Genomic DNA, 25,699 nt, shown 5'->3' on the forward strand with positions numbered 1-25,699 from the left:
CAATGGTTACATATATAAAGAAAAAAAATTTTAATTTTCCAAATCAAACATATTGTTTAGGGTTCGAATTTCAGTAGAGATCAACCCTAGCAGTTTGGACAATCGTTTAGGGTTAGATTTTCAGTTTTAAACCCTAAATGATTTGGGGAAGATGAGGGCGATTTGGTCACTTAACTCTTTAATTTTGGTGAGTTTTAATCATAAGGGCATTTTGGTCATTAAATTTCCTAAAACTAACCTCTAACATCCCAAACTAAAAGACTGGACTAAAATGCTACACTGTTTTGAAAATAGGAGGAGTTTGCAATTAGAAAAATTATAGGGGGTATTTGGACAAATGGGCCTCTTCAGGGGCATTTGTTAAAAATCCTAATTATTATTTTTTTGGTCAAGAACATATTTTATTAGGCTATTAGATAAGATAGGTATCCGAGATAATGTTACAGTCAAGATCCGAGTTAACAGATATTAGTTTTGCTTACTTATCCAGCCAGATTGTTTGCTGGCTTAACTAAATCCATACGCACACCATACAGATTATAGTTATCCAAAATATTCAAGTTCTTATGAATGTCAAATGTTATTCTGTGGTAATATCAACTTGGAGAAGAGCAAGCAACATCCCCATCTGCAAATTGCCCAGAAGATACCTAGGAGGCTAGGAGTTGAAATTTTTAAGGGCAGAGTTACTAGGGATGTTATGATTCTTCTTGTAGACAAGTTCAAAATGCGCCTCTCAGGATAGAAAGGGAAGTTGTTGTCCTTTGCTAGCCGTGTGGAGCTTGTGCAATATGTGGTGTTGAGTATCCCAGTTCGCAATTTTTCGATGTATTGGTAGCCTTCATCATTGATGAAGCTGATGGAAAAATGGATTCACAATTTCATTTGGTCTGGCGATGTGAAGGTGAGGAAAGTAGTGGCGGTGAGTTGGGATTTGGTCTGTAGACCAAAGGCAAAGGGTAGTTTGAGTATTCGTAGACTTCGTACTATTAACAGGGTGCTGCTATGCAAATTGACATGGTCTATCAAGCGTGATTCATCTCTGGTTAATTGCTTCTTCAGGGCCAGATTTGTTAATGGTAATGGATCTCTAAATAAGTGTCATAAGTTTTAATCAATTTGACCAGAATTTAAGAAGGTATGGGCAGTGGTTTCAACAAAATGAAAGATGGATCATAGATAATGACAGGACTGTGACCTTTTGGAAGGATCAATGGCTAGGTAATGAAATGATCGCTGAAGCGTCTAGACTAGGTATGGAATTATTTATTGACAAACAAGACAGAGTAGCGGATTTCATTGTGAATAAAAGTTTGATTTTCCCGTGGGTTTCATTAAGCTTTCTTAATGAAGTTTTCTCCTTGGCCAAATTGATAGTTCTGCCCTCTTCCACCTTGGAAGACCAAAGCTTTTGGAAACTCACTCCCTCTAGGAAGTTTTCAATTTTTTCAGCTTGGGAGGACATTCGTAGAAGGAACCCAAAGTCGCCCTAATTCTCGGTTATTTGGAATAAAGTGTTGATGCATCACTATTCCTCCTTTGCTTGGAGATTAGTTCATGGTAAAATTCCATGTGAAGAGACACTAAGGTTGAAGGGAGTTCAGTGTGCTTCTCGTTGGGAGTTAGGTTTCTAAGCTTTAGAGTCCATTGCCCACATCTTTCTGGAATGTGTCAATGCTAGATGCTTGTGGGACTGATTCCTTGATCTTTTTGGTCTTCATTGGCCGTCTATCTTTTTTTTTTATATCTACCGCATCATATGAAAATCTGTTTTATGATGGAAGAAGAAAGATAAGGTGGTCCACTTGTCTGAAGCTTGGATGTCAAGTATTGATTCCTTATGTCCTCTGGTTAGAGAGAAATAAAAAAAAAAGTTTGATGGTAGGTCGTCTGATTTCCATTATTCAATCAATGTGCTAATTTCTCTTCTAAGGGAATTAGCTCATCTGTTCAAATCTCCAATTAGTAACCGCCAAGATTTGATCTATGCATGAAGATAAAAAATTCCTGTTGTTCCTAGAAAATCCCAAGTTATTAGGGAAGCGTTTTGGTGCAAACATTTTATGGGATAGACTAAACTTAAAGTTGATGGTTGCTCAATTGGTAATCCAGGCAGAGCGGGGGTGGGTGGTATCCTTGGGGATGATTTATGCTGAATTATTTCGGCCTTTAGCATCTTCTTGGGTATTAAAACTAACTATGTAGTGGAGTTTGAGGCTGTTATCCAGTGGTTGAAGAAGGCTAGAGCTATGGGTATTACTAGGGGTGTCAACCGGTCAGGTTTGGTCGGTTTCGGTCGGGCCTCGATGGGCCTCACCAATTTTATAGGCTGCACCATGTCCGACCATTTAGGTGTTTGGGTTTGCATTGGGCGGACATGGTATTGTTTAATTTCGATCGGTCGGTGTTCGGTCCTTAATCGGGGCAGCCTTTTTCAAGGTAAACGGGTCTTAAATGGGCCTCGGTCGGGCTAATGGCCTATTTAACTCTAAACGGGCATCAAATGGACACTAAACGGTGTGGGTAGAATTTTTCAATTTCAAAAAATGAAAGAAATAGATGACAAAACTATCTTATAAAATGATTCATTATTACCTTTCTCTTCTTTCTTCTTTCTTCTTTCTTCTTTCTTCTTCTTCTTCTTCTCTCCCTTTGCCGTGTGAGACTCAGACTGCAATCTTGACTTTGCGAGACTGAATAGAAAAAATAAAAAAAAAAGGTGGAATTTGGAAGGTTAATTGCCGTGTGAGACTCAAACTGCAATCTTGACTTTACGAGACTGAATAGAAAAAAGAAAAAAAAAAGGTGGAATTTGGAAGGTTAATTAGGGTTAATGGTTACTCACTTAGTCATTTAGGAGGGCTAGGCCGTTAGGGAGTTGGAATGTTTGGGCCTTTTGGCCGTTTGGACATGGCTGCGCCTTGGGCTTGGGGGGTAGAATAGATAATATATATCGGGCTTAAACGGGGCAAAGGGGTCGGGCTCGATTGGGGTTTTAAATGGGCAGGTCGGTCGGGCACCCGACGGTGTCACCTCCAGCACCGTGACCGACCGTTTATAAATGGGTGGGGCTAAAGCCCGACACGTTTATTAATCTGGTAGGGTCGGTTCGGGTTTTAAACAGTCGGGTACGGTTGGGTCTGCCAGTGTGGGCCTAGCATTGACACCCCTAGGTATTACCAAGCTGTGGATTGAATGTGATTCTGCAGCAATTACGGGTGCCAAACAATCAAGGTTGATCCCATGGTTTGTTCTACAAGAATGGATGGCAATGGATAGGCGAATCAACGCCTTATTTTTTGTCTTTTACCCCATCTGTTAAGGATACCTTATTGGAAGATTTTGTAGGTAGACCGAGATTTCGTCCCTTTCATGTCCCGGGTACATCCCATCTCTGCAATTGAGATACGATATGATACGATGACAATTAATACTAGCATGACTGAGCTGATCTTGCACCTGTCAATGGGCTTGAGCACCCCATTGACGGGCCTAGCCCAACATTTAATGTATTGTCTGTATTTTCGGGACTAGCCAAGCATTTATTGCTGGAACGCTCGAGCCAATTCTGTAGAGACCGAAAGACTCTAATGGTCCCAGTACGCCAAGTCAGACGAATCCTTTGATCCCCCTATAAATAAGGAGCAAGGAGCCCAGGTAAAAGCATCTAATTTCGAACTCTCTTACTCTCTCAGTCACTGATGAGCATATTTATGTACGAATTATTGTTTTTATTTATTGTCTTTTGATAATTAGGACAGTGCTACGCTAGGTGTTTATTTGTGTTTTTAAGTGTTATGGTCATTTTTGTGGAAGTGGAGCAACTAAAGCTAAGGAGTTGAAAAGAAGCCCTTTTGATGCTGAAAATGCAAGATCTAGTGAATTTGAGGTGAAGAGCATTAAGAGAGAAATAAAAATCCAATCCAAGAAGCCCAAGTTTTAATTTTTTTTATGCACATTAGTGGGCTGGACCACTGAGGCCTATGAACCTGATGATTTCGATTGGAGTAGTGAAGTGTAAAGAGCCACTAAAGTCTACAATTTTATCAAGGGTATTATGATAATTTCAAAGATTAGAAGAATGAGAAGATTTGCCGCTTGAAGATTAAGATTTCAAATAGAAGTAGGAAAGCTGAAGAAGGGAGGACTCTAGCTCTAGGATTTCAATTGGAATAGGAGGATGGGCTCCACGATTTTTAGAAAAAAGGACAGGCAATTAATTCCCTTTTTTTCAGAACCCTTTTCTCTTTAAAAACTTTGTTGAGAGCTCTCTCTCTCTATCTCTCCTACAATCTCTCCAATTCTTCCTCTTTTTTCTCTTCTACGTACAACCCACACTATTTTTCCTTTCCGGATCCCATCATATAGGGATATCTATCTTTCTACGGGACTCTCACTAAAACAAACCCCTTTCTCTCAATTTTCATTTTTTTTTTTTGGTATATATTCTTCTTCTAAGAGCAATTTTAAGAGGTATCCATTATTCTTTTGGAATTTCGATTCTTCATTGGCATTATACTAGAACCATTGGATTGTTGGAGCAATTGAAGAATGGAATTTTTCTTTACAAGTTCAAATTTTGATGCATCTTTCTTCTACATTTTCCGTATTACATTCAAGGGAAGTTCTTCTATTTATTTTATGGGATGCAGTTTTCTGTATGGGAGTGTGGCCTACACCATCATTCCCATGTGTCTATCTCTCTCCTCCTTAAAACAAAGGGGCAGAGGTGTCTTTTCACATGGGGAGGAGAGAGATAGACTCATGGGATTGCTGGTGTAGGCCGCACTCCCGGACAGAGATCTTTTTCCCTTATTTTATTTTATTTTATTTAGTTTAGACCTAATGCCTTCTTCATCAACTAGGGCTGCAATAGGTCGAGTGAAGAGAGAATGTGGAGTTTAGGGCTTTGCTTGCCTTATGTTATGTTTTTTTTGTGGAAAAGCTCAAAATACCCTCACTCACTTAAGTGAAGTTGGTGTTTCTCCAAAAATTTGAAAAAATGTTTCTCTCAGGTGAGAAACAGATTTTGGTGTTTTGCAAATGTGTGCTAAAATTGTGCCAAGTGCTCGGTTCGTTTATGAAAAAAAAACACAAAAAAACAAACTAGATATACCATACAGTTTTTAACGTGTTTTCGTTCCAAAAAGCGAAAAAACACTTAAAAAGAACTTTGCCATAGGGGTGGAGGTGGCAATAGTGGAGGTGGTGGTGGTTATGGAGGTGGGGCAGGTGGTGGTGGAGGTGGAGATGGCGGTGGTAGTAGTGGTGGAGGAGGTGGTGACGACGATGGTGGAGGTGGAGGTGATGGCGGTGGGGTGCTAGTGGCAACGGTAATGGTGGAGGCAGTGGCGGTGGCGATGGAGGTGGTGGTGGAGGTGGAGGTGATGGTGGTGGGGTGCTGCTGGCAATGGCAGTGGTGGAGGTAATGGTGGTGGTAGAAGTTGAATTGGATGTGCTGTTTTATTTTAAACATAGAATTAATGTTTTGCCCATGAAATTAACTCTGTGCTCATTTCCCCCTTGTTTATTCCTTTTATTTATGAGACAAAAGCTACAAATTAGAGCCTTTTTTGTGTCTATTTCTTAGCAACTTTTGTTGTTTCGATTCATTCCCAAAAACAAAAAAATGAACAGATCTTAACAAATGGATATCTCTTATTTTTTTTATTTCTAGCGTCAAAAAAACCAAAGAAATAGAGAAACAAAAGTGTTATCATGCAGGCCCTAGTTTTTGGTTAAGATGATCGTGTGCTCTTCAGCTCCTCAAGCATTAGTTGAGGCTCGACTAAGGTAGAAGGGTGATTGTGCTCTATAACCCCTCGATGTTAAAAGTAAACAGTGACGTTAAAAAAGCAAAAAAGTAATATATATTATTCGCTCAGTAAAAGAAAATGCTTCCACTCAGCATCCACAATAACATTGTCTTTTGATTTAACTCAGAATTGTTGTCTCTAACCTAGATTGGATCAAAATCATTCAAATAGGTCCATTGAATGGATACGAATGCCCCAAAATGAATATAGATGCGAATCGAATTCGAATTTTTGAATATTCATTTAAATATCCCTAATGTAAATGTGTTGCTTGTCTTTTTGCATTGCTTTGAATTGGTTTTGGTAATTGATGAACCCAAATTCACTCCAACCAATCAGAGGTCGCCACGTGTCCCGGACCAAGAAAGGAAACCAAAACAGGGCCAGTAGAGGACCAACCGCAAGCACCATCCACCGACACCCATGGGCGCGGCCACCCTTGGGGGCCAACCCCCCTGGGCGCCAACCCCTTGGGGGCGTGGACCTCTTTGGGTGCCAACCCCTTGGACAAAGACCCCGGGCATGGCTTCTCCGAACACGTCATCCCCGGGCACAGTTTCCCCCAACACGTCATCCCTGGGCACAGTCTCCCTTGAACACGGCAGTCACCATCGCCACCAACAAGGCATAGATCGCATCACCAAGGACTCTAGGCCACCGCCTATCGAGTCACGTAGTCTGAACGGACTCATGCACCAGAAACCCCATCTACCAAGTAGATGAGGTCTATCCACCAAGGACGCCAAGTCTATCATGACACTACTTCTTACAGGAAGACAACTGCCAGGTCTACCATGACACCACATCTCACGGGAAGACGACCTATCAAGGATAAGTCCTACTACTCAGGGACTCTATCATCTATGGCAAACACTCTACATCAACTGGGACTCTCCACACCGCCATACACTACTATAAAAGGGAAGGTACATCACCCCATCAAAGGGAGCTTAACACATCTTAACTCGTATTGAATACTACTATTCATTTACTTGCTGAGAGATCTAACTTAGGCATCGGAGAGTCCTAGGCCGGAACCACACCAGTTCTCCTTTGTTACCCCAGGGTCTTTTGCAGGTTACGACACTCGAAGGACTGCTGAGCGATTTCTTGACGCAACAAATTGGCGCCGTCTGTGGGAACGACGCTAGCCATCACCTTTACTAGCTTGTTTCCATATCTGATCAACCATGGCACGCAGGAAGATCGCTCCCTCCACCAACAATGCCCCGAGGGAGGGGAATAGATCACCTCCTCCAGAGAGTTCACGTCACAGGGTCAATGACCATGTCTCTCGTGAGGAGGAGATCCCAGAGAACCAACAGGTTGAGGCAACCAACCTCAACCCTAAAGCAACCATTGAAGCAGCCCCCGCTGAGCCAGTACCTGATCCCAATGCACCGGCCATTGTGGGTCAGGTTAATGACCTACAGCGTCAGATCCTTGACTACCAATGACTCTTCCGCGAATATCTAAGCCGGAAAGCGGTCACCCATAGTCGTAGGCAAAAGCAGAGGCGAGAGCAAAGCCCTAGGAGATCACCTCCCAGGGGTGATAGGTCCGAAGGGCACACCAGGCAGCAAAGGGATCCCTCCCAGCATCAGAGGAGATCAGAGGACCTTCCAGCACAGTTGGACCGAGGGAGAACACCATGACATCGATCCGGGGTGCCCAACCCTTAAGGGTCCGTCCGGAGGTCGTTGTTCGATGGACAACTTGGTAGAAGACATGCACCAGAGCAAAGCCGGACTTACAATGAAGAGAGTCCCTTGCGTTCACGACAGGATTCATGACATCGTGATTCCTCCCCATCTCACCAACAGTCGAGACGGGAAGAGACTTCCAGGAGAGGGCGCGAATGGGGTCATGACGAACAACCCGCCAGACGTGAAACGCGAGATGAAGAGCTAGACCAGAGACTCCGTGAGTTAGATGAGAAACTGGAAAGGTTGAAGAAGCAGACCAAGGGCGAAACACACTCGGTACCTGGACAACACCCCTTCTCAGAGGCGATCATGTCTGCTGTACTACCGTCCAAATTCAGGTTGCCTGCCTTTGAACTCTACAGTGGAACCACTGACCCTAATGACCATATCAACTACTTTAATGGCATGATGACTCTATATGGTGGATCGGACGTGGTATCCTGTCGAGCATTCCCTGCGTCCCTCAAGGGTGCAACAACTTCATGGTTCTCTCGACTACGACCACGGTCAATTGGATGATTTGCAGAGCTATGCGAACAGTTCATGACCCACTTCTAGAGCAACGTCAAGCAGAAGAAGACCACAGTCAACCTACTGAACGTGATCCAAAACCCTAGGGAGTCCCTCAGGGAGTATGTCAGCAGGTTCACCAAGGAATCCTTAGAAGTCAGAGACTTGGATGACCAGACCCAGCATGCAGCCCTAGTAGGGGGCATCAGAGACATAGAACTAATCAAGGACTTGGCACATCATGAGACCAATACCATGAAGGAGCTCCTGGAGCGATGTAATGAGTTCGCCAGCATGGCCGAGATAGTACAGTCACGGACGAAGGCAATTGAAGGTAAGACCCAAGACAACAAAAGGTCAGCACCAGATGACTGCAAGGAGAATAAAAGATCAAGGACTGAGCGACGACAGGAGAAAGGCGATCGCCCATAGGGAAGAAGTGATCGTCGATTAGAGAGAGGTGAGAGAACAAGCAGCCCAAAGTTCACACCCCTCAACACCACCAGGTCACAAATTCTCATGCAGATCCAAGACTGTGACCTAATCAAATGGCCACGACCCATGCTGGCAGGACCTGAGAAGTGCAACCCTAATAGATGCTACCTCTTCCACAAGGACTATGGGTATGACACAGAGGAATGCTATCAACTGAAGAGAGAGATAGAAAGCCTTGTGAGAGTAGGGAGCCTGGATAGATACGTGAAGGGAAGATGCAATGGCCGTTCGGGCCAAGGAGATCAAGGTCCAGATCGAGAAAGAGAAGAACTAAGAAGGGAAGAAAGAAGAGCGGATCGAGATAGAGAAAGAGGCCGCACTGACGAAAGAAGAGATGCAGCAGAGCCAAGTGGCACCAAGGGAGCCCCCATCCTCACCATACTTGGAGGACCGGGGCAAGAGTCAATAAGAAAGGCCAAAACCCATGCCAGGTTCGTGGGAGTAACAGAGAAGCCAAGCAAAATAACAAAGATCGAGACGGTAATCTCCTTCTAGGATGCAGACTTGGAAGGCGTAAGCTTTCCACATGAGGATGCCCTGGTAGTGTAGGTGGAGATAGCCAACCGCCCAATACACAGGGTGTTGATTGACACAAGGGCGTCCGTAGACGTACTATCACTGGAAGCCTACCGCCAATTCGGGTTTGGAGACGATCAACTCAAGCCAGAGCCCACCTACCTCCATGGATTCTCGGGCGGCACTGCCTCCATCAGAGGCACTATAGAGCTACCCATCACCTTTGGGGAACACCCTCGATAGGTGACCATCATGGTAAACTTCATGGTCGTCAGGTCCGTGGTGTCATTTAATGGCCTCCCAGGGCGACCATCTTTGATGGCCCTCAGAGGCATCTTGTCTCCAATCCACCTGAAGATGAAGTTTCCCACTGACAACGGAGTGGGTGAGATCCGAGGTGATCAGAAGAAGGCCAGAGAGTGCTATGCCACCTTCGTGAAGAAGAACAATGGCAACACCCGAGGAATGGCACTGTGCATGGAGAACCTGGTCAGTGACCAGATAGATGAATTGACAGAGAAGAGAGGAAGATCGATCGAGGACTTAGTTCCATGGCCACTCAGCAAGGATGACCCTTCCAAGGTCATACAGGCTGGCTCACTGTTGAGCAATGAGCAGAAAGAAGAATTGGGACACCTCCTGCAGACAAACATGGATGTCTTCGCATGGTCGACTGCAGACATGCCAGTATACCCAGATCCATAGCAGAGCACATATTGCATGTAGATCCAACCAGGAAGCCGATCCAGCAGAAGAGAAGGAATTTTGCCCTCGACTGACAGGCAACCATCAAAGAAGAGGTCGAGCAGTTGAGCCGAGTAGAGTTGATCAGAGAAGAAATGTTCCCTACCTGGCTCGCAAACGTGGTCATGGTACCCAAGCCTAACGGGAAGTGGAGGATGTGCGTCGACTACACTGACTTGAACAAGGCATGTCCCAAGGATGAGTACCCACTACCCAGGATGGATCTGTTGATCGATGCAACTGTAGGACATGAGATGCTGAATTTTATGGACGCCTACTCCGGCTACAACCAGATCCTCATGCATGAGGATGATGAGCCTTACACCGCCTTCCAAACGGACAAGGAGAATTACTACTACCGTGTCATGCTGTTCGGATTGAAGAATGCAGGGGCCACCTACCAGAGGATGGTCAACAAGATGTTCGAGGAACAGATTGGGCGCAACATTGAGGTGTACGTAGATGACATGCTTGTGAAAAGCGCCCAAGCTCATCAACACCTGGCCGACCTGGAAGAAGTAGTTGTCGTACTGAGAAGGAACTAGATAAAACTCAACCTTGCGAAGTGTGCTTTCGAAGTAACGTCCGGAAAATTCCTAGGGTTCATGGTCTCAGTACGAGGAATAGAAGCCAACCCCTCTAAGATCAAGGTCATCCAGGAGATGGCTCCCCAAAGGACTGTCAGGGAAGTATAGAGATTAAATGGAAGGATCGCTGCCCTTTTAAGGTTCGTGTCATAGTCGGGAGACAAGTGCCTACCATTCTTCAAGATGCTGAAGAACCTCCGAAGTCCTAAAGACTTTGTATGGACGGAGGAGTGCCAGAAAGCGTTTGAAGAATTGAAGGTATACCTCGAGAACCCACCATTGCTTGGGCACCCAGAGCCCAATGAAGAATTACAGATCTACTTGGCAGCGACCCCCGTTGCAGTGAGTGCAGTGCTACTAAAAGAAGAGGGTAAAATACAGAGGCCCATCTACTATGTGAGTCATGTCTTAATTGATGCAGAGACCAGGTACGCAAGAATAGAGAAGGTAGCATATGCCCTAGTAATCGTGGCAAGGAAGCTCAGACAATACTTCCAAGCCCATACCATCACAGTCCTCACCAACCTACCACTGAAGAAGGTGTTGCACAAGCCCGGCATCTCCAGACGGTTGATCACCTAAGAGGTTGAGTTGAGTGAGCACGACATCAGGTTCCAGCCCAGGTTGGCCATCAAAGGCCAAGCTTTGGCAGACTTTGTAGCTGAGTGCACCTTGCCTAAGAACGAGACAGAAGAATAGGAACCAGAGGAGCAGGATCGAGGATCGTGGGAGATGTTCGTGGATGGTTCGAGTAATGCCATAGGAAGCAGAGCTGGTTTCATACTTACCAACCCCAAGAGATTTCGAATACAATATGCTCTCTGGTTTGCCTTCCCAGCATCTAACAACGAAGCAGAGTACGAAGTACTGTTGGCTAGATTCCGGGTGGCCAAAGCCATCCAAGTCACACATCTATCCATCCGGAGTGACTCCCAACTTGTAGTGAACTAGGTGAATGGAGTGTATGAGGCGAAGGATGCGCGCATGGCATCATACCTAACGCATGCTCAGGAATTGATCGGGCAATTCGTGAAGTTCGAGATGGTTCGAGTACCCAGGATCGAGAATGCTACTGCAGATGCACTGTCTAGGCTAGCCAATGATGAACTCAAGAACCTAGCCAGTGCAGTGTATGTGGAAATATTGCATGAACCAACATATCAGGAGAAGCTAGTCAATGAGATCGAGAAAGGCCCTAGCTGGATGGACCCTGTACTCGACTACCTGCAGAACGACGTCTTACTAGAGGATAAGGTCGAAGCAAGGAAGATAAGGATGAGAGCTGCAAAGTACACTATCTTGGAAGAGTACTATATAAGAGGGGGGCCACAACACCACTGCTTCGATGTCTAGGACCCAAAGGAGCACAATATTCCCTGGCAGAAGTACACGAAGGGATCTGCAAAAACCACATGGGAGGAAGAGCCCTAGCCCACAAAATCCTCCGTCAGGGACTCTACTGGCCAAGAATACAAGAGGAAGCCATCCAGTATGTCAAAGCCTGCGAGCAATGTCAGTTGTTCGTCCCAATACCCAATCTACCCACCACCAAGCTGACATCGATCATCAACCCCATTCCCTTTGCCATGTGGGGGGTTGACATCCTGGGGGACTTCACAGTAGCATCAGGCAACCGCTAGTACTTGGTGGTCGCCATAGACTACTTCACCAAGTGGGTGGAAGCCAAACCACTAGCCAAGATTACAGAGAATGCAATGGAGAAGTTCATCCATGACGACATGATCTACAGGTTCGGTGTGCCAAAGATCATAGTTTCAGATAACGGGAAGCAATTCAGCAACCCCAAGTTTAGAGCCTTCTGCCAAAGCTACAGCATTGACTATTGGCCTATTTCGTTAGTCTACCCACAGGCCAATGCTCAGGTAACAAACCGAACCCTACTGGATGGAATAAAAAAAAGACTAGAATGAGCCAAAGAGAAGTGGGTCGAGGAACTACTGAGCGTTCTGTGGGCATACCGCACCACACTAAGGACACCCACAGGAGAAAGCCCATCTTGCCTGGCATATGGCACGGAAGCACTGGCACCAGTAGAAGTCCTCGCCATGTCCCACAGTGTACTACACGAGCGCACCTATGTCGACGAACTACGGGCAAACCTAGACTTTCTGGATGAGATACGAGAGAAGACACTCCTGAGAAACGTGGCATACTAGCAGCGCACAACCAAGTACTACAATGCCAGGGTGCGAGAAAGGTTATTCCACCAGGGGGACCTAGTCCTAAGGAGGGGAAGCTATCAGCAAATTGGGAAGGACCCTACATAGTTTCCAAGCAGATACGTCCAGGGACATACCGCTTGAAAACTCCGGGGGGCAAGAAGGTAGACCGTACTTGGAACTCACTACACCTAAAGAAGTACTATCAGTAGAAGTAACAACAGCAGAGTAGCAGCACCACCAATAGTAGCAGTAGATGGCATTATAGTTTCAAGGATAATTTGAAAAAATTTTGGAATACTCGGCTTCTTCTACCACTTAATCGAATCACTGCCACTACACCAAGGTGTTATGCCACCAAGACTTTATGCCTAAGGTGTTATGCCACTGAGGCTTTATGCCTAAGGCGTTATGCCACCAAGGCTTTATGCCTAAGGCGTTATGCCACCAAGGCGTTATGCCACCAGGGTTCATGGACCATCAAAACAAGACATCTCTATGGACCGCCAACTACATGGGGTTGCACAGGTACGAGAACCATCAAGGCAACAAGGATCAAATGCACGTCATATCAACATCACCAAAAGAAAAAGTTAAGTACATATAATCCAAGGAAGACAAAAAGCAAGCATCACAATCCAAAAGTTGTCATCCAAAAAGTTCTCATCCAAAAGTTCAACATCCAAAAAGAACATCTGTAAACTTATGGAGCATCTGATGGAGGGGCGACATCCGATCCAGCGAGGGACATCATATCGGCCTTAGCGGGGCGAGCAACACTCTCCTCTGGCAAGACTGCACCCTCCTCTATCACCACAGCACCATCCTTAGGAGAGACACGAGCCACAGCAGTAGTCACAGGTAATAGTGAAGTGACCTCCGGGAACCCCGAGGAATCATAATCAGAGGTCTTCTCCAGAACGTGAACCGCCAAGTCCGAAGAAATTAAGACATTAGCAATACGGGCCAACTTACTCCTCGGATCGCCTACAGAAGTGCAAGCTCTAGAGACCTGACGACCCCTACTAGGGGCGGAATCTCCAGGAATGTCCTCCCCATCACTAGCAACGGGGGAAGGCAAAGAAGCAGAAGTATCAGCTGGGGAAGACGACCGCGAAGTCGGAATAGAGTCGTCAAATGAAGACATGAATAGACAAGGAATCAAACTGGTTACTTACTCAGAACGAAGGACTCCCAAAACCAAGCAACCGAGGAGAAGAGAAAGGAGATAACCTGCAACCACCAATGCAGAACCAATCAAAAAAAAAAAAAAAAAAAAGGAAGAGCGCATACCAGGTGAGGACTGCCATAGGGGCATCGATCTAGTCACAGGGGCGCGAACCCAAGACAGACACTGATTGCCTAAAAGCCAACCACGGGCACAGATCGCCAGGAAGCCAACCATGGGAGCAGATCGCCTGGGCCCGGATCGCCTGGAAGCCAACCACGGGCGTGGATCGCTTGGAAGCCAAACACCATGGGCCCGAATCACTTGGGTGCGAATTACCTGGGCGCGAATCACCTGGGCATGGATCACCTTAGGCGTGGATCGACCACCTTGGGTGCGGATCGCTTGACCACGAACCAAGTTGGGCGCGGATCACTTGAGCTCCTATATGCCAAGGCACAGATGGAAGCTAGAACATGCACGAGCACGGGCAATACGTGAGCACAACAAGCAAGGCCATAGGCACTATGCCAAGCAAGCCAACAAGGACAATGCCAATGTCCAAGAAGAATCAAGCAAGCAAGTAAAACATACTACTGTTCATTGCAACCCAGGAACAAACACATGGGGGCACGATGAATAGTAATCAAACTCAAAGCCCAAGCAAAAGTAGAAGATGAAGAAAGCAAAAAGCAAAAAGGAAGAATGAGGCAAGAGTATATATATCTACAAGAAGGAGATAAAAAAGATGGGAGAGGAGAGGTTTGAACCCACAACCTCTCCCTCACCAAGTAATTCATAGGCACATCCTCAGAGAAGAGATTATTTATAGGGAACCCCTTGATCGATACAAGTATGCAAAGGATACTCTCTTGAGCACTCCGTTCCAAGAGAGTGGGGGGCACATGATGAACCCAAATTCACTCCAACCAATCAGAGGTCGCCACATGTCCCGAACCAAGAAAGGAAACCAAAACAGAGCTAGTGGAGGACCAACCGCAAGCACCATCCACCGACACCCATGGGCGCGGCCACCTTTGGGCGCCAACCCCCTGGGGGCGTGGACCCCCCTAGGCGCCAACCCCTTGGGGGCACGAACCTCCTTGAGCGCCAACCCCTTGGACGAAGACCCCGGGCACGGCTTCTCCGAACACGTCATCCCCGGGCATAGTCTCCCTTGAGTACAACAGTCACCATCACCACCAACAAGGCATAGATTGCATCACCAAGGACTCTAAGCCACCGCCTATCGAGTCACGTAGTCTGAATGGATTCATGCACCAGAAACCCCATCTACCACGTAGATGAGGTCTATCCACCAAGGATGCCAAGTCCATCATGACACTACTTCTTACAAGAAGACACCTGCCAGGTCTACCATGACACCACGTCTCACAGGAAGACGACCTATCAAGGATAAGTCCTGCTACTCAGGGACTCTATCACCTATGGCAAACACTCTACATCAACTGGGACTCTCCACACCGCCATACACTACTATAAAAGGGAAGGTACATCACCCCATTAGAGGGAGCTTAACACATCTTAACTCGTATTGAATACTACTATTCATCTGTTTGCTCAGAGAGATCTAACTTAGGCATCGGAGAGTCCTAGGCCGGAACCACACCGGTTCTCCTTTGTCACCCCAGGGTCTTTTGTAGGTTACGGCACTCGAAGGACTGCTGAGCGATTTCTTGACGCAACAGTAATAATTTGTAGGCTCGTCAACAAATCTGGGTGGTGCTTGAAGGCTTTAAGAGTTGCTGAAGGATAGCATTTTCACTCTTATTTTATATCCAAACCATACTTTAAACTGAAGAAAAATAATCAATTTTTCTAGGGATGCCAAATATATAGAGAGAGAAGGAGAAATAATACAACCAAATCCCCAACAGAATTCCATACATTTTGATTCCAAATTCCACATAATCAAAAAGCAAGCCATATATAATGTCACCAAATCTAATTTACCCAAAGTATATATAGTCATTCCAGAATTGAATTTGACTTTTACATCTCCGCAACAAATAATTTATCACAACTACAATAAGTTTGTGTTGCATTAATTGGGGTTCTTAAAATGATAATAAATCCTTCTTCAATGAGTGCGTTACTGAAGTCCAGCTGCACCTCGTTTAAGAAAAAGAGGCTCTTGGGATCAGAAACTGCAAAGAAAGATATATAGTGTTGATTAGTAAACAACATAAAAGTAATAGAGTCATTGGGGTTTCTTTTCCCTCGAGGAGATAGATAGTTCAGTGAGTTTCATAGATCAAATTTTACAGATATATCACATAATAGTGAACTATTTACTTTTCTACTATTTTTACCTTTTTGATACCCCTACGCACATTCTCATTGGCTGATGCACTGATGCATGGGCTACACAATCAAGCAGCAATAAATTAGAGTTTGTATTTATTTTCATTAAAGGTATATTTATCTAGTAAAAAAGTATACCAAACAAAACATTATTCATACTATCTATCCCAAGGTTGGGTATGCACGAGTAAATTAAGAAACCTTCAATAAAATATTAGGGGATCGAAGAGGATCATGTTCGTAGTTAAACCATATATTCATCAAAATATCGACCCACCCCGCATTTGTCCTCATCCAACATTTTGTGTGTGACTATACATGATAAGCATGGCTGTGTGCAAAACTTTTGACCAAAAACTTAGAAGGAAAGAAAGATATATTGTATGTGTGGTGTGTGTATATATATATATCAATCAGTGGACGATATGAAGAGTAATACCTAGTCCTAGCACTCAAGATGAAGTTTTTCTTCTTCTTTCTTCTTCGTCATTGTCATCTTGTTCCTTGTCCTCTTCTTCATTGTCATAATTTTCCTCCTCTTCTCTTTTTCTATCCTTTTCCTGCAAACATTGAACTCTACAATGATAATGTAGAAGGCTGGGGTATTCATATAACAAAAAAAGTATATATATATTAGAGAGAGAGAGAGACTTTGAAACCTAGTAACCTAGTTGGGGAGAGAGGCATGATTCATTAAAGAAGTTTGAGGCAAAGAACAATTCAGATCGTCTACGGTCCAGTTGCCCGTAGCGGCTTGTGTGGCACAGACTGGGCTGCTCGTGCAATGACCGCCTTACCCCTACTTGGGTAAGGCGTTTGGGCAAGGGTAAGGCGATCTTTGCACGCACGGCTCAGTCTCTGCCGCATAGGCCGCTACGGGCAGTACGCCATAGAGGATCTGGATTTGGCAAAGAAACGGGTGGAGGTTAAAACAACTATATATAGATTAATTAACAAATAGATTAAAGAAGGGGGGCTTATTGTGAAGAGATAAATAAGATGAGGGTTCTTTACTACATGTGAATTAAGAGGCTTAATAAACTAATTAACCTTAAATACTCTTAATAATTAGTACCTGGGGTTGAGCCTTTATGCATTCAAGATAGAATTTAGTCTCCTTGCTGTCAGTTTGATCATGTAATAATATATCTGGACGTAAGGCTCCAAACGGGGGTGTCCTCAACTTAGGACAATCATAAACATGTGCTCCTTTCTCAGTAGGGAGAGATGGCCACTTCATCAAATCCATTACACCATGGTTGTTGCATATGCCTCTCAATTCCGGTAACTCACATAGCTTTATTTTCTTCAAACTTGGAAATGCATTGATGATGATGATGATGGTGGATTCTTCTTCTTCTTCTTCTTCAATAAGGTTCACCAATTGAGCACATTGATATACATGTAAATATTTCAACTGTTTTAACAGCCGTGTTACACCAATAGTGAAAAGCACCTTCAGATTGGGGCATTCCTGTATATATATTTCTTCCAGTTTTGTAAAGCATCCAGGCTGCTGTGGAACCCCACTACATATTGTCTCCAATCCATCTAATCCATAAACATCCAACCATTTCAACCTATCAAGATCATCATCATCAATATTATTATTTTTATTTTTATTCCCTGCGGCTTCGGCTTCGGCTTCGGCTTCGGCTTCGATTTCGGCTTCCTCCTCTACGGCCAAAAATATTGTCTTGACATTTGGACAACCCCTTACACGTAGATTACGACAGCCACGAGTTGGAAAACTTGTCAAACCCTCACATGAAATGAAACCCACAGATATTTCAAGTTTTGGAGAGTCTTGTCGAAGTTCCGGCAAAGCTAAAGGATCAATATATATCACAATTGGAGAGTCCTAACTCAATTAGGCCCTTTAGCCAATGGCTTCAACAAATGTGATGAAACCTTAACTTCCTCTAAGTCAATGCCAATAGAAGTCAAGTGAGTCAATCCCGACAATTCCATAATCTCATTGCTCTTCCATTTTAACCCGCTATCCACACTCATCAGCTCCTCTAACTTATTCAATCCTGCAGGTGGTATCCTCTTAAGTTGGCCAATATGAGAGATGTCCAGATGCCTAAAATTCTTCAAATTTTTCATCTCTACCGGTAGCTTTCTTAAGCTTATGCAATTGAACAAGTCTAACACTATGAGCTGAAGTAGCATCCCGATTTCAGGCCGCAATTCTTGTAGGGAAAAACAGCGTCTTAACCGCAATGAACGAAGGTTGACGAGATGGGATATTGAAGGTGGCAAAGTTTTTAAGTTACTACATTCGCTCAAATCAAGTATCCGAAGCGCAGGCATGCGTTCCAAGAAGTGCAATTGGGGGATGTCTTTGATGCGTTCACATCTTTGAAGGAGCAATTTGTGAAGTTGTGGACATTGATGATGATTTGGTAATAATTGGGGTAAAGAATCCATCTCCTTCTTGTTCATCAATGAAATATTAGTTGCTTTGCACCATTCTGAGGGATCCGGTGCTTCAGTTATTCTAGCACCTGCTCTTGCAACGGACTTATTGGAGTATTGGCACTTATAATTTGATACAGTAGTAAGAGATGTGATCATCCACATACCAAAGGAACGCATCACATCGTGCATTTTAACATATCCATCTCCAGCATCTTCAAGCATAGATGAATCTCGAAGCTTTCCAACCAAAAAAGCAACTTTATTTTTCATGTCTCTAATATTATTATGCATTAATTCATCACAACACACTGTATCTTCACCAATGCCAAAATCCAATAATTCCCCGTCTTTACTATAGATCCAATCCTCAGGAAATAGACAGCAGAACAGGAAGAGGGATTGTTGGATAGGTTCCAATTTTTCAAAACTAAAAATGAGTTTTGAAAATACCTCTTCTTTTACTACACTTTCAAGATTTGAAGCTTGCTCCAATTCGTGAATAGCGTGTTTCCATTCTCCCTCTGTTTGTCCTGTTGACATTGTACGACCAATAACAACAATGGCCAGCGGCAATCCATCACACCTTCTAAGAACCTCTTTAGCTAGGGGTTCTATTTCTGGTTTAGATGTAATATCTACACCAACTTTTTCAACAAAAAGAGTCCAGGCTTCATCCGATGGCAATTTGTTCACTGGAATCGATCTGAAGAGAATGTTTTGCTTCAAAGCGAGTGACAAACCTTGTAACCACTGATAATGATCTAGAAGCAATTAATATTTTGCAGCCATTCCCCTTCTTTGGTGCATCAATGCAAATTTCAGCAAGATCAATAACAGGCTCCCACATGTCATCTAAAATCAACATATACTTGGTTGTTCTTGAAAGACGAGACAATTTTTCTTTCAAGTCGTTGTCACCTTCGCATTTGTTCAAATCCAAGCCTAAACCTTTGGCAATTTGTTTTCGTATTTCTACAAAATTTGGTGTGGCTGACAAGGTGATGAAAATCACAGATTGAAAGTGATCGGTTATTCGAAAGTGCTCATTGACGTGTTGTAGGAGTGTTGTTTTGCCCACACCCCCCATGCCGTGCAACCCAACAACAACATACCTATTGTCCAGCACGGCTTCGATCACCTCTTGCTTCAGTTTCTCTCTTGTTGCTTGGCCGTCGATAGTAACGGTGTCCAGCTCCTTCCCTTTCTGCGAAGTAGAAGAAGCCGCAGTCCAACCAGATCTTGGTTCTTCATCTCCATACAACTTGTCAACAACTTGCTTCAGCTTTGACCCTCTTTTGCCCAGCTGATAGCCTGACCAGCAGGAGAAGCAGTACTTTTGACAAGCTCCACTACTCCTATGCTTCTCATCATACTGAGTTTGGAGCTCGTTGGCTTCAGATAAATCTTTATCGACTTCACCCAACCAGATTTTCCCTCTACTGATTCTTCAACCTCTTCTTGTTTCTTTTCTTCTTCTATTCTTCCTCGTACGCTACCTCCCCTCCCAGCCAGGAATTCTCTACTCCTTCTTAACTCTTCAATATTCTCCCTAAGGTTTTTTAAGACCCGAAACCTAACTCTGATAGGCTCGATTACATATGTGGGAATCAATTCTAGTATGGAGCTTAAGAACTCCATAACTCACACTTACCCAGAGAAAGAGAAAGAGCAAGAGAGGAAGATTTTGCAGCAGGCAAGACAAAAACTTCTTGAGAGTGTGTTAGCAATACATTTACACATGGCAACAGCAGCAGTTTTTCAATTCTGAGGGAAGGGAATCATATTGCTCGTTTCTTGCTTGCACCCCTAAAAAAAAAAGCACCAATTGAATGACACCACGTGTTGATCTTAGATAAGCATAGGTTTTCAGGAATCTTGAACCCAATAAAGAAATTTTAAAGTGAACTTTATGAAAAAGAGGAAGAATAAAAAGAATAAAGGAAACCCATTAGAGAAGAATCGTTATCGTCCGTCTCCTGTTCGCCTGTTCGCCTGTTCACTGCCCGTATAGGATCGTCCTGTCCCCTCATATGGGGACATGAAATGATGACCTAATCTCCTGTTCGAACATAAGGGAGGTTAAGTCATCATTTCGCATCCCATATGAAGGGATAGGACAGTCCTGTTCGGGCAGCAAATAGGAGAAGATAAAAATTACATTAGAGAAGATAAAATTAAAGGGGAAAAAATATTTTGCCGTTACACCTACAGAGCTAAGCTAGTAATAGCTAAGGAAATGGAATAATTCATTTTCTCTTTAGGTTCATAAATACACTCGAAGATTTTAATATTTTCTAAAATACCCTTTAAGGTTTCATTTCCTTGGTTATAACTGTGGCAGTAAAATTTCATTTCATTCGAATAAAGGGGTCGTAAAATAGCAAAAGCAAATTCCCATGAATCAATAAAGAAATTTTAAAGTGATTTTATGAAAAAGAGGAAAAGAGAATAAAGGAAACTCATTAAACAAGATAGAATAAAGGGGTCGGAAAGTGAACATAGTTGACATAAGATATCGACAGTTTATTACTCTAACCCATAGGTTAGCAACCAAAATTAGAAATAGGAAGACTAAGGGTATTCCATGAATAACTTTGTAAATCTTTTGTTATCTTATAGTTTAATATATTTTTTCTTTCCATCATAAATAAATAAATTAATTAATAACAATGTGCAATTTGAGAAACATTTCTCTTAAATTTGAGAGAACAATTTTTCTGGCATATCTCAAAAGAAATAGGATTAACATCAAAGAAAGGGGATATAGATGCCTCATTTGCGTCCTCCCTCTCAATCACCAAACCAAAAGGATTCTCTAATCTAGACCTTGCAGCCCATTTTTTTTCTTCAATCTCCAGCATCCTTTTTTGGTTGGAAATGCACAAATATGGATGTATTTGAAAGTTTTTTTGAATTCTTCATGAAAGCTTTTGATTTAAATTATATTTCATATTAACTTCTAAAGGGCATTCAATTCTAACAACAATTATCTTTGCACCCAAAAAAAACAAAAACAAAAAAACCCAATTACCACTAATGCAAGTCTAAAAATAAAGTCTAATAAGATCAAATTAGTTACATGAGGAGTCAAAAGAAACCTTGATCTATATGATAAAATAAAATAATTTCAGTGGAATTTGACGAAAAAAATAACACCTTGTCTCATCACTCACCACTAAAAAGAATTATTAAGGTCTATTGGGGGGTCGCGTCATTAAACACAAAAATATTATCAAAATTATGCAATTTTAGGTTGTGTTTGATATGCATTCTCATTTTGAGAATGTGCATTCCCATTCTGAAAATGCAACTATGTTCTTGGATGAAAACTAAATAGATTTTGTCAAGATGTGCGATTTACATTAGGTTTTTTTGAAGCTGAAAACCCATTTTCAATAATATGGATATTTAAAATGCTTATCAACAGTAGAAAACATCATTTGCAACATCAATAAGCAACAAAGCTAGCTGGAAGGTTGCAATTAAGTTTTGGCTTAAAGTACTCCAATCAAATAAGTATTAGAGAATAATCTTAATAAAAATAAGCAGCAAATTATCTATACTATATAATGAAATTTTAATATTATATGAAATAAATCTTTTATAAGTATTCATCCACCATGTTACTATTCTAAAGTACGTATATAGCATGTATTGCACAAGACTTTTATGATAGTATATTCCACGTACGTATCAATTAGTTAGTACTCTGTAGGATAGTGACACATGTATCTACCCTGTTTAATTATGATTACCAATTATGATTGCTTTATTATGTAATTAGAAGTTATAATCTCCAAAAACCGTGTTATTTCACCCGGATTAAAAGGAAAATAAAACAGTGTAAGGGAAATGCTCTCTGTCCAGAAAAAGACTCTTGCGTGCATGCAGGGTATCAAGCGGGACATCATTTGTGCAATTTCATGGGGGGCAAGACAGTCATTTTACCTCTACATTTGTCTCGTCATAGGGGGGTTTCCCTTATGAGCATATTAGGTGGGAAATGAGATTCAAGATAGACAGACACACAAGATTTCTACTCAGCCAATCAAAATTCAAAAAGTGAATAGTGATTCCACTAAGAAGTCAAAAGTAAACAGTGACATTAAAAAAGCAAAAAAATAATATTATTCGCTTAGTAAAAGAAAGTGCTTCCACTCAGCATCTACGATGACATTGTCTTTTGATTTAACAAGGATTTTGAACTTAGAATTGCCGTCTTTAATCTGGATTGGATCAAAATCGTTCAAAATCGGTCCATTAAACGGATACGGATTCCCCAAAACGAATACGGATGTGAATCTAATTCAGATTTTCGAATATTCATTTACATCCTTAATGTAAATGTGTTGTTTGTCTTTCTACATTGCTATGAATTGTTTTTGGTAATTTGTAGGCTCGTCAACAAATCTGGGTAGTGCTTGAAGCCTTTAAGAGTTGTTGAAGATTAATTGTAAGGGAATGTATCGTCGTTCTACTACAGACTTCTGTATATTTTGGGAGATTCTCTCTCATCTCATGGCATAGTAAAAAGTAATCTGTTGTGTCTCACTCTATTTGTGAAGCCAAGTATCGTGCCCTTATTGATATTATATCTGAAATTATTTGACTATAAAGATTTCTTCATGACATGGGTGTATCTTTGACTACGCCAACTCCACTCTTCTATGACAACAAAAGTGCCATTTAGATAGATCACAATGAAGCTTGCCTACGGCGCATTAATCGTGGGAAAAATATTTAATTTTTGAAATTATGTCCAATACCAGCTTAATTCTAATCGATCCATATTGGTATATATTGTATCAAATATTGGTCGAGAACGATACAGACTTGATATGCAGATTACTTAAAACCTTAATCTTCAGACCTTTTCACACAAAAAAAAAAAAAAAAAACTTCAGGCCTTTGATAGCTCATAAAGGGCCTAGTAACTTGCATTTTTTATGCCAATTCCCATATAAAGCCCATTTAATAGAGCCTAAAACTCCGACATGCCTCACCCTCTTGTGATCCAAGAAAAATCTGTCACTTGATATCCACTTGACAACTGGAAAGATCCTTCAAGCATTTTGGGAGCTTAAAACTCCCAATTTGTAAAGTATATTCCCATTATTATCCAAAAAAAAGAAAAGGATTTTTTTCACGTAACCCCCCTGAGGTTTGACGTAATTATGAAAAAATCCCTCAATTTTGAAAAATTCTGCGTGTCCCCTTGAGGTTCTTAACAGTTAACAGATACCCCTATTCCGTTAGTCTAAGTCTAACAGTATTAAAATCAAGGGATGAATTGACAAAAATGCCCTTACAAGAAAAGAAAAAAAAACACCTGCAACTCATCTTTCCCAAACGATTTGGGGAAGATAAGTTGCAGGTATGAACACCATTGGGTTCTTTAAGGTTTTGGGCCTGAATTCCAACAATTTTGCAAGAAAAAAAGGCTCTTCACACCTTCCCCTCCCCATCCTTCATCGTCTTCTCTTTTATCTTCTGCAATAGAAATAGAAGTTGGCGTCTATAGTGAAGAATACCTGACCGAACGAGGGCTGGCCAGGATAAAAAAGGGCTTGAACTGACAAGGAAGAAAGCAAGCTTAGAACAGTCGTAAAAAGATGGCTCCAAGAGATAAGCCTAATTGGGTTAAAGGAGGAAATGGTGGAGGTGGCGGTAGCGGCAAGGAAATGCATTTCAGGGGTGTGAGAAAGAGACCATGGGGTCGGTACACTGCTTTTAAGCTTGATACATCTAAGTTTATGATAATCTAGAATGAGGATATTTGCGAGTTAATTTTTGACTTTTTTAAAATTTAGCTGAAAATGATGTGGTGTGATTCGTTATATTCTTCATGTACATATTCAATTAAGTTTGAAGGTAGTTATTTTGACATTATTAAATCATTTACGACAAGAGTTGTCCTCTTAGTCCGTACTTATATTATTATAGTAATGAAAGCCTTGTCTCATTTACTAAATGTATATGAATTTAAATATGTTTAGAGGTATTATAATGGAGAGAAGTATCTACCCTTAGATGATACCTTTATATTTTATACACATTCCAAAAATGATATTTCTACCTCGCAGGCTATTTTTTTTTTTTGTTTTAGCACTTGTCTCGTCAATAAGGTAACTTTGCTAAACCTGGAGTCATATTTAGCAAATCTATACCTATAAGAGCCAAGGGGTTAGAGCAATTAGTGAAGAAGCAATTTCCTTAGGTACCCCTATTATTTTTCCTTGTCGTAGAATTAACATTTGGAGTCAGGTGATAAGGTAATTGAAATATTCCTCAGCTTTCCCTATCGAGTAGGTCAGCCCTCAGTAAATCTATTTTTAACTCAATTCCAACATATATATTTGACGTCATATTTTTTATTGGTCTTGGATTTCGTTGACTGGAAATTAAGGGTAGGGCTCTATCAAAAAAAAATAAAAATAAAATTAAGGATAGGGTTGTGGGTAAGGCGTGAGGACTTGGGGAATGTGACAGGGATGGAAAGTAGTGTATTTTATTTGAATGGCAGGGGTGGCGGGAGCCACCATCCTTTGTTAGATTAATTCGATCCGAAGAGGGATAAAATTCCAAAAGTCAGGATCTCCATAGGACATTTAAGAATACAACTAAATAAATAATAGACAACAGGGATAGAACCACCAACCTTGTTTCGCATCCATAATGATGACGATCGTAACAAAAAATAAAGACCAAAGATCTAGGTACTTCCCCTCTATTCCCAAAGTAACTGGTTTGATGAGAATACCGTATGCACAGGGATGATGAACACTGAATATCTCCCTCTCTGTCCAGAATGCACTCCTCAATAGAGATTGAGGACAATTAGTTGTTATGGATAGAGAGGGGATCTAGTTCTCCGTATATAGTAATTCCTATAGGGTCTGACTCATCACAGTCCCAATAGGAATCTATGTGCCCACACTAAAGCCAGTCCACATTAGACTTCTAATACAACTTAATGACCTCCCTAATTAGATCAAAACTCTAATTAGCCTGGTTTAGGATAATTAATATTAGTCCATAAATTATTAGAATATTAATCCCTATAGGATTAAAATTCTAATAGTCTCCCACTTGGACTTATATTGAATTCCTTATTTTTAAAGAGGCTCAAAAACAGTTTTGACCAAAACAAATCACAAGCTAACAACCTTTTAGGAAAACTTTATGTGCACAATTTTAAAACAAATTGGTCTAAAGGTCGTATTAGAAA

The 25,699-nt window shown here is 42.1% G+C and overlaps 2 long non-coding RNA genes across 2 annotated transcripts; one reads left to right on the forward strand and one right to left on the reverse strand.

Annotated features, from left to right (window-relative positions):
- Window positions 1-1,915: 1,915 nt before the first annotated feature.
- On the reverse strand, window positions 1,916-19,821 carry LOC122656330. Its single transcript, XR_006332087.1, has 3 exons — window positions 18,825-19,821; window positions 11,459-11,461; window positions 1,916-1,928 (listed from the first exon to the last, which is right to left on the reverse strand). It is a non-coding gene; the product is annotated as an uncharacterized LOC122656330 (long non-coding RNA).
- On the forward strand, window positions 17,424-25,699 carry LOC122656329. The gene is made up of 3 exons (XR_006332086.1): window positions 17,424-17,541; window positions 24,578-24,582; window positions 25,687-25,699. It is a non-coding gene; the product is annotated as an uncharacterized LOC122656329 (long non-coding RNA).

The sequence above is a fragment of the Telopea speciosissima genome, chromosome 3 (assembly GCF_018873765.1).
Source record: "Telopea speciosissima isolate NSW1024214 ecotype Mountain lineage chromosome 3, Tspe_v1, whole genome shotgun sequence".
NCBI classification, from domain to species: domain Eukaryota; kingdom Viridiplantae; phylum Streptophyta; class Magnoliopsida; order Proteales; family Proteaceae; genus Telopea; species Telopea speciosissima.